The sequence below is a fragment of the Taudactylus pleione genome, unplaced genomic scaffold (genome assembly GCF_031769625.1).
Source record: "Taudactylus pleione unplaced genomic scaffold, aTauple2 ptg000296l, whole genome shotgun sequence".
NCBI lineage: Eukaryota > Metazoa > Chordata > Amphibia > Anura > Myobatrachidae > Taudactylus > Taudactylus pleione.
The window spans coordinates 2387290-2405130 of NW_028284698.1; positions in this window are offsets into that span (position 1 = coordinate 2387290).

Sequence of the window (17841 nt, forward strand, 5' to 3'; positions counted from 1 at the left end):
GCTTATAGGGCCTGATGCAGAGATGGACGCAGCTGCTGTGCACAATTATGGTAATGCCTGCAGAAGGGGTCTAAAGGAAAAAGAAGTATCCTGCTGGCATCTCAGATCCGAATCCCGTATCCGAAGACGCGGGATCAGATCAATATCGCGACCACCAGTTGCAATGTTTGCAGCATTGTCCATCAGAGTAAGCCTAAACTTACTCTAAATGGCCACCACCTGCGACACAACCCCGTTTTCTGGAAATGCAGGCAGCAATGCCTTATCAATGCCCCCAAGTGGCCACAGCATTTCAATCATGCTTAGGTTTGGGTGACTGCATGCGATTTCACAGAACTCGTTCAGTACATGTGCAGTTCACCCACCATTGGAGTTGTACCAAACCATCCAAGTTGTATACAAACCAACATATTATTAAAGCAATGATAGCAATAAGCTGGACACTGCCTGTAAATATCTGCTTTGATCTTTCCTAGAATGTGGGGTTTATGTCCCAAAAACATGGTATTAATGGTACAGAGATGTGAGCCCAACACCCCAGGGGCAGTTTAAGAGAGGAGGGGGTACATGTGTAGTCTCTGTGTGGCCCACTCTCTTGCCAGCACATGTGCCGAGTAGACTCTGGCACTCTGGCTCCATTTCCCTGGCAATTTCTGCAGCGAAGAGGTAAGTATAGTCTGGGTGTAGGGGGTGCGGGATGGGAATGTAATTTATCATTCTAAATTATTTCGCATAGATCAAACGTTATACTAAAAAATGATAGGCAAAGCATTAAACATAACACTAACATTAATGCTTCACATTGTTAGTGTGAACAAACCGTCTAAGTTCAAGGAGGAGGACTGCAGAATGCTACAATAATCTTGTTTAGCAAAGGTACATATCTACATAAAAACAAAAGATTCCTGAATACCTCATTTCAAATATATGACAAACTAGCTGGAGTACCTGGCGTTGCCCGGGATTTTAAGAATGTTTGTTTACACATCATCCTCCAACCAACCTCTCCTCAGGCAGGCCTAACGAAAAGTGTGACAAACTTCCCCATCAACAGTCCTATGGTCTTCGAAGGAAGTAGGACCTGTAACAGTGTAAAGCAAACTTCGGAGATAGAAGCATTCAAAATTTGTAGGATGTACAGTGTAAACACGGCCAAAAGCTTCTGTTGCTCTGATACCAGGATCTACATCTACAGCGATTCCCTGTTTTCTGCGCAGAAAAACTTTGGGTGAAGCATTCCACGTGTAATATTTTGGCAGCTCACAGTACAGCAGGGTCCTTGCAAAGTCATAATTTTGACACAGTTGGAAGAAATAAGTAAATGTTGTTGCGTAATTTGATATAGTCAGAGAGCGGAGAATGCTGGCAAAGCCTGCTAAAGCTCTCTTCGATAATAAACATTAAGATCATGACAAAACATGACAACACAAAACGTTTGCTCCAAGGCCCTACCCATAAGCCGTGAGGCCCCACAATGAGAGTCCAGCAAAAATTGTGGCTTTAAATTAAAAATTAACAGTAATTAATTTCGATTTAATTTTTTTTTAGTTGCCTGCGCCGTGTTTTAATACGCTTGTATGTAAAATGTCACGATCTTCGTTTGTAAGCTGTGGCTTTGTATAGAAAGACAGAAGGACAAATTTTCGCTTTGATATAGTAGTGAAGATAGAAAAGAAAAAATAGTAAATCCTTTTGTAATTCGGTACCTGACCTGTAGAGGGCGAATGCTATGCAAAAATTGTGGTTTTTCATTAATTAAAAATTAACAGTAATTCATTTCAATTTAAAAAATTTTGAGTTGCCTCTGCCGTGTTCTAATACGCTCGTATGTAAAATTTCACGATCGTGTCTTATAAACTGTGGATTTGTATAGAAAGAAAGAAGGACAAATTTTTGCCTTTATACAGTAGATAGAAAACACATTACCCGCATAAATGTAATAAAAAAACAATGCTGAATCGCTTTGCTCAGTCAAAGGAAGGGGTTACATTAGAAAATAACTAATGCGTAAAGCTGAATTTAGTTTCAAAGAAGTATAAATATATTTTTTAAATAAATATGGCAAATGGGCTCCTGGCTGTGTTATACTGTTTAGGGAATCTTCTGTAGACTTAGAAATAAAAAGGCTTACAATAAACAAAAGCGTATCCCGTAGTTAATCATTACAACAAAAACTGTAGGAAGCCAACAAGAAAATCTATGTCTAAATCTCCTTCCCGACCATATAGTTTGATTGCCTGGTGCATCAATATTATAAAAAAGGTTACCTGCTGTTCGTTTATATATTTATACAATCTGCATCATCAACTGAGGCTTAATTTCTAGCAAACTGCTGTAAAATCTGGGTACTGAAACTTTCTTAGAAGTTAGAACCAAGTCAGTCTGTTCCCATTTAAAGAATACTATGATTTGAAAGATTTTGCACCGATAAAGAATTGTCTTTATATCAACTGTGTAACTTTCCATCACTAACAAATTATTCTAATGCTTATTCTACATAAATAAAGCTTAAAAATGATCAGGAGAACATGGAAAAAGTTTCTGCAATTAAAGGACCACTAAACTAAAATTACAATTTGAGCCAACTGAAGCCAGGAGCCAATTATTCTGTGATATCACAGCATCGGAGTAATGGGAATGGTCTGTCTGCTCCTACAGAATTCAGTAACGCACATCTACTAATCTCAATGAGAAGGGCATGAATAGATTCCCTCTTCCAAAGTTGGGTTTTGACAGCATGATTGGCTTGCAGTATCAAGATTGGAAAGAGGTAAGTACGTACAATAGTGGGGACTTATAGAAAAGTGAACTCTCGGGCCAGATTCAGAGTTAGGCGCAAACAAACTAATGAAAAAAAATGTGAAGGTAGTACAAAAATATGCGCATTGGCACAAAAAAAAACAATAGTATACAAAACGTAATGCATGGAATTGCATAGAAACATAAATAAACAATGAGCAAATCTAGAGAAACTGCAGGGGATACAAAAGGATAAATACTAAGACACTTATTGGAGAAAACCATAAATGACATTACAAGGCATGGAAACGTCAGAGTAGGGGAAAGTTAGGAGGAAGAAGAAAACAGAAGGTGGGGAAGGGGGTTGTGGAGGAGGAAAAGAAGGAAAGAGGCCAATCCGGGTCTACATTATTCTGTAAGTAAGGGGAAATTGAACAAAAATCCACATAATAATTATTTTTTCTGCTCTTATTTATTATGTAAAATGGAGAGAAGGCAACATTATAGAAGGAAGTCTGAAAATCCAGAAGGGAGGATTCCATGTGGCGTGTAAACCAAAACATGCAAAGCTTATGAGAGGTACAGTATTATGAAGATAGGCAGAGATTTTCTCCATGACTGCCACTTGCCACATTGTATCCATGAGTTGCTGAGGAGGGTCAGTGCACTTACATTGTCTAGCAATCAGACACAGAGCAGCATTTAAAATATGTAAAGAAAGCTTATCAGCATGCTTACTGAGGGCCCTCAAGTGGGCAGCCAATGGGAAAAGACCAGGGTGACTTAGTCAGTGGTACCTTAACATCTTCTGATAGGAGACAGGTAACCCCATCCCAAAACTGGCTTATCTTAGGGAATGACCACCATATATGCAAGTAGCCACATTGCCGCAACTCCTTCAACACCGATCTGAGGCGGAGTTGTACATTCTGTACAAATGGGCAGTTACCATCTTTAGTAGATCTTGTATGCATTCTCCTAAATTGAGTAAGAGATACAGAATTACCCTCTTTCGCACCACAGACCATGTATCCTCATCGGGTGGGCTTCCCGGATCCCTTTCCTACTGGAGTTCATGACCCGGAGCGTCCGGTAATTTAACATGGAGCAGGAGATTGTAGTGAATAGATATGATACCCTTCATAACAGGATTATGGAGACACAGAGACTCAAATGAAGTTAGAGATGAATTGAGCGAAGGGGAGTTAATGAAATGTCGGATTTGGATGTAGATAAAAGACTTAATAATAGGTATGCTGAACTTACTCTGCAAGTAATCCAGAGAGACACATCCACCCGAATTGAGGATACCACCCTAACACCTCCAGATATCCACAAAGAAAAGCGAGTAAGTTTGAAACCTGGAGAGAATGCTGGATTGTACTATACAGGAGTAATGGAGGATGAATAGGATGTAGTTTCAAAATGAGATTTAGTGATCCCAAATGGAGCACGTAAAGGCAATAACCGGGTGTGATCATGCAGATAGATATACCCGAGGCAGCCATTCCCACAATGGAAGACACAAAGGGGATACCACACGAGTTAGCTTCCACTGCAACCCACCCGGTGTAATTTAGAAGATGCAAACCAAACTATTGCCTGACTTAAATGGGTAGCAAAAGTAATAAACATGTATACATTTTTAGTGAATGCAAAAGGGTGGTCACACCAAATATTCATTTCATTTAGATTTATCTTCTGTTCATTCACTTTGCATTTTGTTAATTGATAAAAATAAGCTATTAACACTTCTATTTTTGAAAGCATTCTAACTTTGCAGCTTTTTTTCCACACCTGCCCAAAACTTTTACATAGTACTGGATATAGAGATAGGTGTGTGTATGTATATATATATATATATATATATATATATATATATATATATAAAACTCTGCCGCCCACACTCTCCACCTGCTGGTCCACTCCGCCTAGATATGAGTTTTCTCTCAGAACAGAGACTGGTGAAAAATATGAGCTATTACAAGTGGAGTTACTTGTATATTACATATTTTGGGGAAAGAATGAAGCGTCCATGTTAAATGCACTCTGATCTACCTCTAATACCCCTTTCAGGCATAAAACCCGGGAAATTTCTTCTGTGCAAATTCCCGGGTATTTGGTCGAGACCCCCCCTTTCACTCTACAGCCTCTACCCGGGAAATTCCCAGGTAGACCCCTTTCAGACATAAGCAGGGTTTTTAGTTTTTTTTTTTAAATAGTTTTTATTAATTTTTCAAAATATTATGTCATACATCATACATATGTAGAAGATACATTACTAAAACAGTAATATAAAACAGAAAACATTACAAGGAAGAATCTTCATAATCGCACGCCAGTAGTGATAATAATAATGCCAGCCAGGGATTTAGATATCCAATAAACATTCATTATATTGTAACATACCTGGCTAACAGCATTAATAAAGGCGTTTCTTAACATATATAAATTGTACATATAAAGTAGGGGTGAGCGGGTTCGGATTTCTGAAATCCGAACCCCCCCGAGCCCCGCCGATCCGAGTCAGGCTCGACTTTTCCCGCCTGACTCGGATCTGAAATCAAGGCAAAACGTCATCATCCCGCCTTCCGGATCTCGCGGGTTTTGGATCCTATATAAGGTACCCGCGTCGGCGCCATTTTCTCACTCGGCTGTGGACAGTGAAGAGGGAGGGTGGGAGTTAGGGCTGGCTGGGCTGTGTAGTGTAGTGCAGAGTAGTATTGTGCTGTGCTGCTGTTGTCCTTAGGGGCTGTGTCCACTACTTCAAAGTCCATAGGGGCTGGCTGTGTTGTGCTGCTGTTGTCCATAGGGGCTGTGTCCACTACTTCAAAGTCCATAGGGGCTGGCTGGACTGTGTTGTGCAGTCAGTTGTCCATAGGGGCTGTGTCCACTCCAAAGTCCTGTGCAGTGTCTCAGTCCTAAAGGGGTGCTGTAGTGTTGTCCAGGGAGTGCTCTGTCCGTCAGGGGTGCTCCCCCCAAGTGCTAAAAAAAAATATTTTTTTTCTGTGTTTGTGAATTGTGTGCGCAGTAGCCGCACGTGCATCAACAAAGTAGTGGCAAGCGTGCGCCTGTGTCATAAGTAAAGGGCCGGCTGGCTTGACCGTTAAAGGGTGCTGTAACCCCCAAAGTACACTCCAAACCAAATAAAAAAATATTTTCTGTGTTTGTGAATTGTGTGCACTGTGGCTGCACGTGCATCAACAAAGGAGCAGCGCCAAGCGTGCGCCTGTGTCCCATAAGTAAAGAGCCGGCTGGCTCATTTCTTAAAGGGTGGTGTAACCCACAAAGTGCACTACTCTCCAGCAAAAATAAAAAAATATTTTCTGTGTTTGTGTGCGCCTTAGCCGCACGTATATATCAATATAACATAAATGGAGGACCAAACTTCCTCCGATAAAAATAAAATAGGGAAAGATCAAGAACCACTTCCTCCTAGTGCTGTTGCTGGGAGTTGTTCATCATCCCAGAGAGGAAGTAGGAACACCACTACTTTTACTAAACAATTGACCCTCCAACAGTCCCTAGCGATGAGGATGAAGTACGACAGCAGTCATCCTGAAGCAAAACGTATAACTGAGGCCTTCACTGCTATGTTGGTGTTAGACGTGCGTCCGGTATCCGCCATTAGTGCAGTGGGATTTAGACAATTGATGGAGGTAGTGTGTCCCCGGTTCCAAATCCCGTCTAGATTCCACCTGCATCCTCAAAGCAGCAGCGACAAGCGTGCGTCTGTCTGTTAAAGGGTGGTGTAACCCTCAAAGTGCGCTCCACAAACATTAAAAAAATTCTTCTTTTTTTTTCTGTCTTTGTGAAATGTGTGGGCTGTAGCCGCACCTGCATCCTTAAAGCAGCAGCGACAAGCGTGCGTCTGTCTGTTAAAGGATTACATTGGTGACAGCATCCAAGTAGGCATGTCAGACAGTCCGTACCTGTACTGGCAGGAAAAAGAAGCAATTTGGAGGTCCCTGTACAAACTGGCTCTATTTTACCTGAGTTGCCCCACCTCCAGTGTGTACTCCGAAAGAGTGTTTAGTGCAGCCGGGAACCTTGTCAGCGAAAGGCGTAGGAGGTTGCTTCCACAAAATGTGGAGATGATGTTCATAAAATGAATTATCAACTCTTCCAGGGAGACCAGCCTCCAGAACGTACAGAGGGACCTGTGGTTGTGGATTCCAGTGGGGACGAATTAATACTCTGTGAGGATGAGGATGTACACAACACTGAAGAGGGTGAGGAATCGGTGGATGAGGATGACATCTTGCCTCCGTAGAGCCAGTTTGTGCAGGGACAGATTAATTGCCAGCTTGTTTTGTGGGGGCCCAAACGAACCAATAATTTCAGCCACAGTCGTGTGGCAGACCCTGGCGCTGAAATGTTTGGTTTGTTAAAGTGTGCATGTCCTGTTTATACAACATAAGGGTGGGTGGGAGGGCCCAAGGACAATTCCATCTTGCACCTCTTTTTTTTCTTTGAATTATGTACTGTTTGGGGCCTAGTTTTTCAAACTGCCATCCTGTCTGCCACTGCAGTGTCACTCCTAGATGGACCACGTGTTGTGCCGCCCACTCGTATCTCTTAGCATAGTCATCCAGCTACCTCGGTGCAACCTTTTGGCTATAAAAACACTATTGTGAGGTGTGAGGTGTTCAGAATAGACTGGAAATGAGTGGAAATTAAGGTTATTGAGGTTAATAATAGCATAAGAGCAGAAAAACCCACAAATTCTGTGATTTTAGCTGTTTTTATGCTTTTAAAAAAAAAAAAAAAAATACAGATCCAAAACACAAAACCCAGAACCCAAAACACGGAAGGGTGGTTTTGGCAAAACCAATCCAGATCCAAAACACGAAGAAAGATCCAGATCCAACACACGAAAAGTGGCCGGTGCACACCCCTAATATAAAGTATTACAAAAAAGAAGAGAAGAAAAACAAAAAAGAAACAAACAATATATAGTATGTACTACAATGAGACAATGAGGGGTGGGGGAGAGGGGAGTGACAAGGAAGGAAAACACATAGGGGTAAAGGGGGGATGTTCAGTAGTTTTGCGAGTAAGGTTTGAATTCATACACCATCTGAGGTGGTTAGGAGTCGATACAATATGAGATATTTGGAGGGTACACCCCACCTATCAGAGAATTGCGACACTGGGTACCTGTCAATCTGTAGTCAGACGTTTTATTATTAACCAATCAGTATCTTCAAATATTTTAGAAATGTGATTTTGAGTTGAGGTGTCTAAAGGGTTTATATATCTTTCCCATTTTGTATAAAAATTTCTGACATTTTTGTTAACATCTGGGAGTGTGGAGCGCCTGTCAACATAAATCAACTGTAACATTTTCTGTTTGAGTTCACACAAGGGGTAGATTTTGATGTCCAATGGATCAGTATTATTTTTTTTTTGCTAAGGTAACCAGAATCGTGAGGATCGGTAAGCTATCTTTCCCACGTGCTCCTAAACTCCAGTTTCTAAAGTTTGAACATAGGCATGCTAATGAATCAGGATGTACGTTAATTGAAAATATGGAATTAATGAAATTAACAACCTTGCTCCAGAAGTTTTTGATTTTACCACAGTGCCACATACAATGCATAAAATTAGCTGAAAGTACTTTACACTTTAAACAGGTACCAGTTTCTTCCGGTGACATATATTTACGCTGTGCAGGGGATATATATGCTCTATGGATATTGCGTATGTGTACTTCCTGCAAATATGCAGATTGTAGTCTTCTAAGAGTGCTATCATAGTGTGAGGTCAAGTCTGAAATTGAGGTTAATTGAGGGATATCATCCTTCCATCTTTCTCCCAGGTGATCCCATTATTTATGGGGTGGATGTGTTAAAAGGTGAGGATAAGTACTTAGTTCTATAGGAATTACTTCTGAGAAATTGTAATAGGGATATTAGAAGATCTCTGTTGGTCAAGGAGGGAGGGGCAATAGAAAGGGAGGAGATGTAATGCCTAGCTTGCAAATACATATAGAAGTGTTGATTTGGCATGTGATATAATTGAAGATCGCTGAAGGAGATCAGATTGCCTCCAGGATCAAATACCTTGAAGGCACATATGAGACCCCTGTTTCTCCAAAGCAGAAAGTTAGAATTGGATAAGGAGGGAGTGAATGCAATATTGCCCCAAAGCGGGACATATGTAGAGGAGAGATAAAGTCTGTTAAGTTTTTTGTTAATAGAAATCCAGGCTAAATAGGTGTCTTGAAATATAATGTGTTGTAGAATATGGGTGGGATGTCCAGATTTTTTGGTGTGTAACAGGGAACTTGGTGAAAAAGGGGTAAAAAGATTTCTGTCCAATTGGCGATCTGTATATGTATTTTTTTCCAGTGGCCAGTCACCGATGTACCTGAAGAAAACTGATAAATAGGATGTTAGATCCGGGGCGCCTAAACCACCATTAGAGCGAGTTGCTGTTAGTTTTTTCCATGCAATTCTGGGACATTTGTTCTGCCAAACAAAGCGGGAAATAAGATTATGGAGTTTGGAAATGTCAAATTTTGTTAGAGAAATAGGCATCATTTGTATAATGTAGAAAATTTTGGGAAATATTATACTTTTGACAACCGCTAAGCGGCCCAGGAGTGACAATGGGAGGGATCTCCAGCTATCCATCAGATCAGATAGTTTGGTCATTAGAGGGGTAAAATTTGCCTTGTAAAGGATTGACAAATTTGAAGTTAACGCCTAAATATCGGAATTGTGATTGAGTGATTTTAAAAGGGAGCATATTTAAGATAGAAGTGGAAAGATTATGAGGGCCATTTATAAAGAGGAGTTCAGACTTGGTGACATTAATCCTGTATCCGGAGATACAGCCAAATTATGTAATAATGTCCATGACTGCCGTAAGAGAGTGCTCAGGATCAGTCAGAAATAGGAGCATATCTTCTGCAAAGAGGGATATAGGGAGATCACTATCACCAATTGAGATTCCCCTAATATTTTCTGATGAGCGGATTGCAATTGCTAATGGCTCTATCGCTATGTCAAATAAGAAAGGGGATAAGGGGCATCCCTGTCTAGTACCTCTGAAAATCTGGAAAGGGGAGGAAATATATCCATTACATGAGACTTGGGAGTGAGAGGAGGAATATAGAATACGGAGAAGGTCAATGAAAAGAAGTGGGAATCCAAATTTTTGCAATGTTGTAAAAAGATGAGGCCATAGTATAAGATCAAAAGCCTTTTCGGCGTCTAGGGGTATTATAGCACTAGGTTCAGATTTGGGGCGAGAATTAATATGTTGGATAGCCGATATTACTCTCCTGACGTTAACCGCTGAATGTCTACCCCGTATGAATCCTGTCTGATCAGGGTGAATAACATGTGGTAAGATAATCTTCAATCTTTCAGACAGGATTTTTGTAAACAGTTTGTAATCAACATCCAGGAGAGATATGGGTCTGTATGAGCTGGGTGATGAGAGGTCTCTCCCTGGCTTGGAGAGAACTTTTATTATTGCGGAGTTAAAATATAAAGGGATAGTATTAGACTGCATAATATTATTGAATAAAGAGGTTAAAGGGAGAATTATTTTAGGGGCTAATAATTTGTAGAATTCTCCTGATAGGCCATCTGGGCCTGGAGCTTTTGTTGGTTTAAGTTGTAGGATTGCTTTAGTGACCTCCTCTTCAGTGATTGGCATTAGCAGGAGATTTTCCAAATCGGAAGGAATTTGTGGAAGGGATACATCACTCCATGGGAAGCCTGCGTGCTGCATTAGGGGTGTAGGGGAGTAATCTTCCTCAGTGGGAGGAGGAGTAGGGGAGGGGGTGGAAGGGGTGATAATGGAAGTATTGATAATGGGTGAAAGTGATTCTGTAGAGTATACAGATTGGTAAAATGATTTCATGACATTAGTGATCTGACTACTGGATTGTGTGAAAGTGTCATCTGGAAGTTTTAGGGGGTGAACCACCATTGGAGGGTGGGTACAAGTGAGAAGATTAGTGAGTAATTTGCCAGTTTTGTCACCGAATTTATGAAATTTATAATTTATATTGTAGACATATCCATCACCTTTTGTTTTGAGAAATTCATCGAAATGAAGCTTAGCATTTTGGTAATCATATTTCGTAGAAGTGTTAGGGCGCATCTTGAATTGTTGATATGTAGTAGTAAGCTCTTGCTGGAGCTTCAGGTAGGTGTCTGTGTAGTGTTTATGTAGGGATGAGACATAAGAAATAATATTACCCCGAAGGACAGCTTTGGAAGTTTGCCAGTAGAGTGCAGGATTAGACTCGGCAAAAGATATATTATTCAGCCTGTATTCTTCCCATGAAGTCTCTAACGCTTTGTAGAATTTTACCGATTGAGCTAAGTGTGAGGGAAAGCGCCATGACTTGTAAGTACTCTTGTCTACTGATAATTGTAATACAAACCAGACCAATGCATGGTCTGAGAGGAATACAGGTTCTATATTACAGGAAAGAACTCTAGGGAAAAGAACTTTTGAAATTAATGTGTAATCTATCCTAGATAGAGTGTGATGCGCCGCTGAGAGGCATGTATACTCTTCCAATTGGATTAAGTGTTCTCCATATATCTAAAATATGAAGTCTCTTGGAGAAAAGAGGGACTCCTAATTTTGGGAGTGAGGATGGGCCCGATGTATTTTGTGATTTATCTAGATATTGAGAAGATATGAAATTAAGGTCTCCACAGACTATTGAGGAGGCAGGATCAAAGAGCATTAGTTTGACCAACAGATCTAAAAAAAGACCTTTGGTATATGTTGGGGGCATATACATTGCAGAGAGTAAATTTAGTGGCCTGTAGTTTCACCTCAGCTATTACATATCTGCCGTCTAGGTCTGCATCAATGGATAGGATATCTATTGGAATGTTTTTTCTTGCCAGAATCACTACACCTCTGGACTTAAGCTGGCCACACATCTAAAGATTATCTGTCCAACCAGCCAACTAGTTGATTTTTGGAATGAAAATCTGGTAAGGAATGAAAGCAAATGACAATCAGCATTTTGCTCCCAAACGCCGGAAAATAGACCAAAAATGTTGTTTGAACAAATAGTTTAGATCAAACATTTAACAAACTTGTCTGAACGATCATTTTCATCTGTTTTCTGGCATTTAGGAGCAAATTGCTGATCATCAGTTACTCCCATTCCTTACCAGATTTTCATTCCAACCAATCAACAAGTTGGCTGGTTGGATGTAACTTGGTCTAGTGTGTGGCCAGCTTTAGAGTTAGAGGGCGGCCGCCTCCAGAGATCAGTTTAACATTTGTAATTTTTTAATCTCATATTGGACAAGATGGGTTTCTTGTCAGAAGGCTAAATCTATACCTTGTTTGTTTAGGTACATGAGGACTTTTACATCTTTTGACTGGTGAATTAATACCTCCGACATTAAACGTGCCTATTTTAACCTTGTCCATAAGTTAAAGAGCTGTTAGATATAAGCATGCAATTACTGAATCTAGATTCAAAAAAATAGGGTTGGGAGAGAACAAAACAAGACAAGATTCTAATGGTTTTTAGTTTTTAATATTACCTGCCACTCCTCTGCCCTTCCTAGCCTATTCCTTCTCTGGCTGCCGCTGATGTCATCATCATGCAGCCAACCAATCACTACAGGTATTTTATTATTATTTAAATGTGCCCTGGTGGTCCAGCGGGAGTGCGGGCAGCCCGATGTGGCAGAGACCCGCCGGCGGGTGTCCCCGGCGTCCGGCGCTGGGGGTGGTGAGCAGCAGCGCTGAGTGTCCTATAGGACGCTCTGCGCTGCCAACTCAAAGCAGCAGCGCTGAACGTCCGCGCAGCCAACTCAAAGCAGCAGCGCTGGGCGTCCTATAGGATGCTCTGCGCTGCCAAATCAATGTAAAAGCTGCTTGGTGCAGCCCGGGAGTAGTAAATTCCCGGGTAGCACCATTCAGACATAAGCAGGGTAATTTCCCGGGTCTTAAGTTCCAGCAAATTCCCTGGTCGATTGAAGGGTCGGCTACCCGGGAACGTGTTCCCGGGTAGGTACCTCTCAGACATACGCGGCAGGCCAAATTCCCGGGATTCTGGTCATGTCTGAAAGGGGTATAACTCTGACACAATGTCACTCCACAAGACTAATCTTGTTTTGCTCTTTGTTGAGAAATAGACTCATGTGCGTAATACTCTCAGCAAACAACATACTCAGCTCCTCACATCTGCCAGTGCAAACGGCCTCACCATTTGTCCTGCAAACCCTGGGGCTTCACCATAAAAATGGGTGCATGTATGATAAAATATAGACACACCACCACAAAACAGCATTTGCACAATGGGATTGTACTTTTGCACTAGAGATGACAAATGAATTCTTCACCAATTAGGAGTCATCTTTGCTGGAGCTTTAATTCTAAATGTGTACGTACTTGAGCTAAAAGAAAACCAAAAAAGCCATAACCATATCTCTATGAAAAGAGAAATCGCTGCATATATTTTTGTATGAGGAAAGCAGAGAAACTGACCTCTCAATGGACTTCTGTCAGGACCACTTTATAAGCCATAAAAATAAAATGAACCATTCCACAATTATTTCATGAAACTTTAATTTTCCTTGACTATTTTAATAAACACATGAATTTTAAACGAAGCTAAAACAGACAATAAAAGCACATTGTGCAACATAAAACTGCCACTCAGCAACATTCATTTAAGTGAATATAGTTTTACTTAATGCATAGAAATCTAAAGTTATTGTAAACTTGCCTTGCATTAAAAGATCTGGGCAGCATTTTCAGTAAACAAACTGCTCTGAAATGTGCTGATAACGCATTTGTTTTAATCCTTGCAAGGCATTAACACATCAGAATGAATTGGAAATTAACATCTGTACCATGATCCACCAGGAGTCACTATGGACTGGGATACCTTTTGATGTTCAATTGATAAACATGGTGTTTGTTTAAGCAAGTTCAGCAAACATTTATGAGCGCTGATATATTGAGCAAAGGGTACATGCATGTGTCGTACACATAGTAAGAGATCAGTCGTTTCCCGTTTCATCTTTTAAAGCAATTGAACAGTACGATTGTCTTGCTTTGAAAGGCTTAACAGATTGTGACAGCGATAGGCTTGAGAGAAAGTTGAAAAGTATGGATGAGAGTGGGGCCACAGGTGAGTCTTCCTCTTCCCTTCTCTCTTGAATTTTATTTCATTCCTCTTTTTCTATTCTTTTTTTTCTTCTCATTGTTTAAATTACTGAATAATAATTTGAATACGGATTCACTAAATTCTAGTTCTTTTCTATGCAAGAATAAAAATATATATTTTTGTAATTATATTCCAATGTCAATGTTTTATATGATGTGATTTTTTTCTTGTCAACAAATATACTATTGTATTTATATCTAAAATGTTACAATATGTATAACTAAAATGTTTGAAACCTCAAATAAAAACATTTTTGAAAAGTATGGATGATTCATTCTATGATGTTGTTTCTTACAACAATCACACACCACCATCCCCACCACATATTGCACACTTCTGAGATAGTCAGAAGTAGTTACTGTATCAGTAATAAAAATGTAATGGGAGAATTTGCCAATTTCTCCTGCATAATGGATTGCATTGGTTGATCTGTTTCAGGGCACCGCATTATAACACATTTTCCTTTATAACACATTTTAACCCTTCACTGTGTGTTTAATATATATGTACTTCACTTTTTTATTTTCATTCTTTATATGCAGCTGCTCTTAACTATCTCTTTACACTGCACTTTTCTTTCTATGGCGGTGCCTTGGGGTAGCTTGGCTGGGCCAGTTTTGGGGGGGTCCTGCACTCTGGATTTGAACACTAGTATGTTAGGGAACTACCCTAAAGAGGTTATCTGGATATGGTTGGTAGGCCCATAACATTGGCCATGATTATGCTAAAAACCTCTATTGATTGCAAAATTTATATATTATTAATAATTTGGAGTTGTGCACCTGAGATTTGTCTGTTTCTGCTCCTGCATAACAAGCATGAATGCAGTCCTCTCTTACGCCCCCTACACGCAGGCATTAATATCAGGATTACAACACCTGTTGATAAAGTTATTCACGAAGAGCACTTTTGTTTTGCATTGGTGCATCTTGATGGTCCACCCAGCACACATCAGTGCAAAATTATTTAGTTCTACTGTGCAATAGTGTAAATATCACATCATAGTCCGACATGCTGACTTTGTTTTTATCTTACCATTTCTTTCAGTCATCACTTTACAGATGTGTCCTCATATAAACGTTTTGCGCCATATGGTGCGAGACACCTGGCGCGGATAGCGGGATGTAGCTGGCATTCCAGCGGTCAGGATGCTGGCGCTCAGAATCCCGGAATCCTGACAACAGTCAGAATTCTGCCTCCAGGACCGCGACCACTGACATCCCGACGGTATTAGGATTTAGCACTAGGGGGAGGTATAGGGTTAGGCTGTGGGGAGAGAATTAGGGTTAGGTTTAGGAGTAGGGTTAGAGTACTTACCTACAGGTGTCAGTCTTTCAAACCAGTCGGGGTTCCACCGTCAGGATTCTGTGTGCACCAGGATCCCGTACCCAAACCCAACCTGCAATACCCGTGCTGTGCACTTCTTCTGCAACTTAGCTATTTTTCCTCAATTTTGCATTTAGTTTGCTATAATGCAGTAGGTAGTTAGTATTTTTGTACGAAAGATATTGGTATAAAGTCATAGATTAAGCATAACGATATATGGTGAGGGTAACTCATATCGGACCTGTCTTTGCTTTTTTACCATAGATTGTGCAGTTTTTCTGCAATTCTACCTCTGATTTCTCCATTAAGCTTCTTTATCCTCAATTTTGTGTCTTAGGGCCTGATTCAGAGCTGCTCGTAAGCGGCAGTACGCTCGTTCCGAGCGATGTTCGGCAATCTGTGCATGCGCGAACCAGTCAGTGCGGCCGAAAATCGTTTGTTCGCTATATATAGCGAAGGCCTGCTATTTTGAGTGACAGAGTGAGGCGTATGTGGGTGGTAACAGGGGAAGGTGCTTGAAAACGGGGAGTGGAGATCAGAACGCAGGCGTGCTTAAAGGTCAAAGCGGGCGTTTTATGGGTGTGCATAATTAAAACAGCAGCGTCATTGACCACGTCACTTGGTTGTTTTATAGTCAGAACTGCTCGCAATATAGTGGTAGGAAAAACCAACCACAAGAATAGCGAGCAGTTCACACGCTGTTCGATGTACTCGATTAATCTAATAAATAGCGGACATGACGTATGATGCGAGCGGCCAGGGGGCGTATTTTTCAAATAAACGTCCGCATGTTTTGTTCGCTCGTTCAGACATGGAGGCGTCAACAGACCGCAAGGAGCGAACGGTTCATTTGAATAGCCACCCCCTTTTTCTGTACGAGCGAGCGCTAATTGCGTCCGGCTCTGAATCAGGCCCTTAGTTCGCTTATAGTGTACTAGGTACTTAGCATTAGTGTTTTGGCATGGCTAAGTAGCAAAGTCCAAGGTGCACTAAATAGGGCTATTTGGCAAGATACTGTAGGTGTATGTTTTATGTCAGAGCTGTATAATCTCCAGCAAATACAGTAGAGTTCTCCTTTACATACACTACCGCAATAGTTTCAATTAAAATTATAGTTATTTTGTTTAATAGTTAATCTACAAATACTCAAAAAGGAGATTTATGTTGTTTACCTGTTAAGCCTCTTTCTTCAACTCCATAGGGGGCACAGGGATGATACTGGGTATAGCCTGGAGGGGAGAGCCTAGGCACCAAATAATTAATGAAAATTACCCACAAGCCTAGGCTCCTCTCCTCTATACCCCGCCCCCAGCCACAGGCCATTAGTTTAGTTTGCAAGCCCATGGCAGGAACGAGGCAGAGAGTTCAGCATACACACAACCATACAAACCATGGAAAGTACAGCTGGACAGGTCACAAAAGAAACACACCACGGCAGTCATGTGCGTCAGGATAAGCGCCCTGTGCCCCCTACTGAGTCAAAGAAAGACTAAACAGGTAAGCAAGTCTCCTTTTATTCTTCCTCCACTAGATGGCACAGGGATGACACCAGGACGTCCCAAAGCTGTCCCCTATGGGCGGGGACACTCCTGAGCTGCAGTGAGCACAGAACACCCAAAGGCAGCATCCGAGGATGCAAAAGTATCGAAGGTAAATGTATTTGCAGACGAGCATGTGGCAGCCTTACAGAGCTGTTCTGCAAAAGCCCCACAGTGTGCTGCCCAAGGTGACCAAGTGGAATGGGCTGTCATGATGGCAGGGGTAGGAAGGTTCGCCAAGGAGTAAGCTTGGCGAATTGTGAAACAAAGCCAGCGGGCCAAGGTCTGTTTAGTAACCAGCCAGCACCTCTTATGAACGTCATACAAGACGAACAGAGTCTATGACTTTCGAATCTCCCTGGTCCTCTTGACATAGAGCCCTTACCACATCCAGGGAAGCCTCTGGCTGAGAAGAATCCGCAGTCTGGAAAGCAGGTACCACAATCTCTTAATTTATGTGGAAGCGGGACACCACCTTGGGAAGGTAGCCGAGGCAAGTTCGCAGTACAGCCCTGTTTGAATGGTAAATAAGGAACGGGGAGCGACAAGATAGGGTGCTCAAGTCTGACACCCTCACAGGCCGATGGAATGGCTAGCAGAAAAACAGTTTTCCACGTGAGCCAGCACAAATCCACCATCAGTAAACGTTTAAAAGGGAGCTGACTGGAGAGTTCGGAGACAGGTCCCAGGGAGCCACAGAAGACACGGGGGCTGAACGTAGAAAACTCCCGGAAAAAAGATTTGTACATCCAAGAGCAGAGCTATATACCTTGGGAAGAAAACAGACAAGGACAAAACCTGGACCTTCAAGGACAAGAGCTGGAGGCCCAAATCCAGACATGTCTGCAGAAAGGAAAGTATACGGAAAGGCGGAAAGACCGCGGGTTAAAACCCCTAGTTGTACACCAAGTAAAATAGGTACCCCAAACTCGGTGATAGATACATGTTAAAGAAGGCTTCCTAGCCTGCAGCATGGCCCAGCGCTACAGAGGCACACAGAGCTCCAGCGTTATGTGTGGCACGGCTTCTAGCGCATGCAGGATAGATGTATATGGACATATCTGT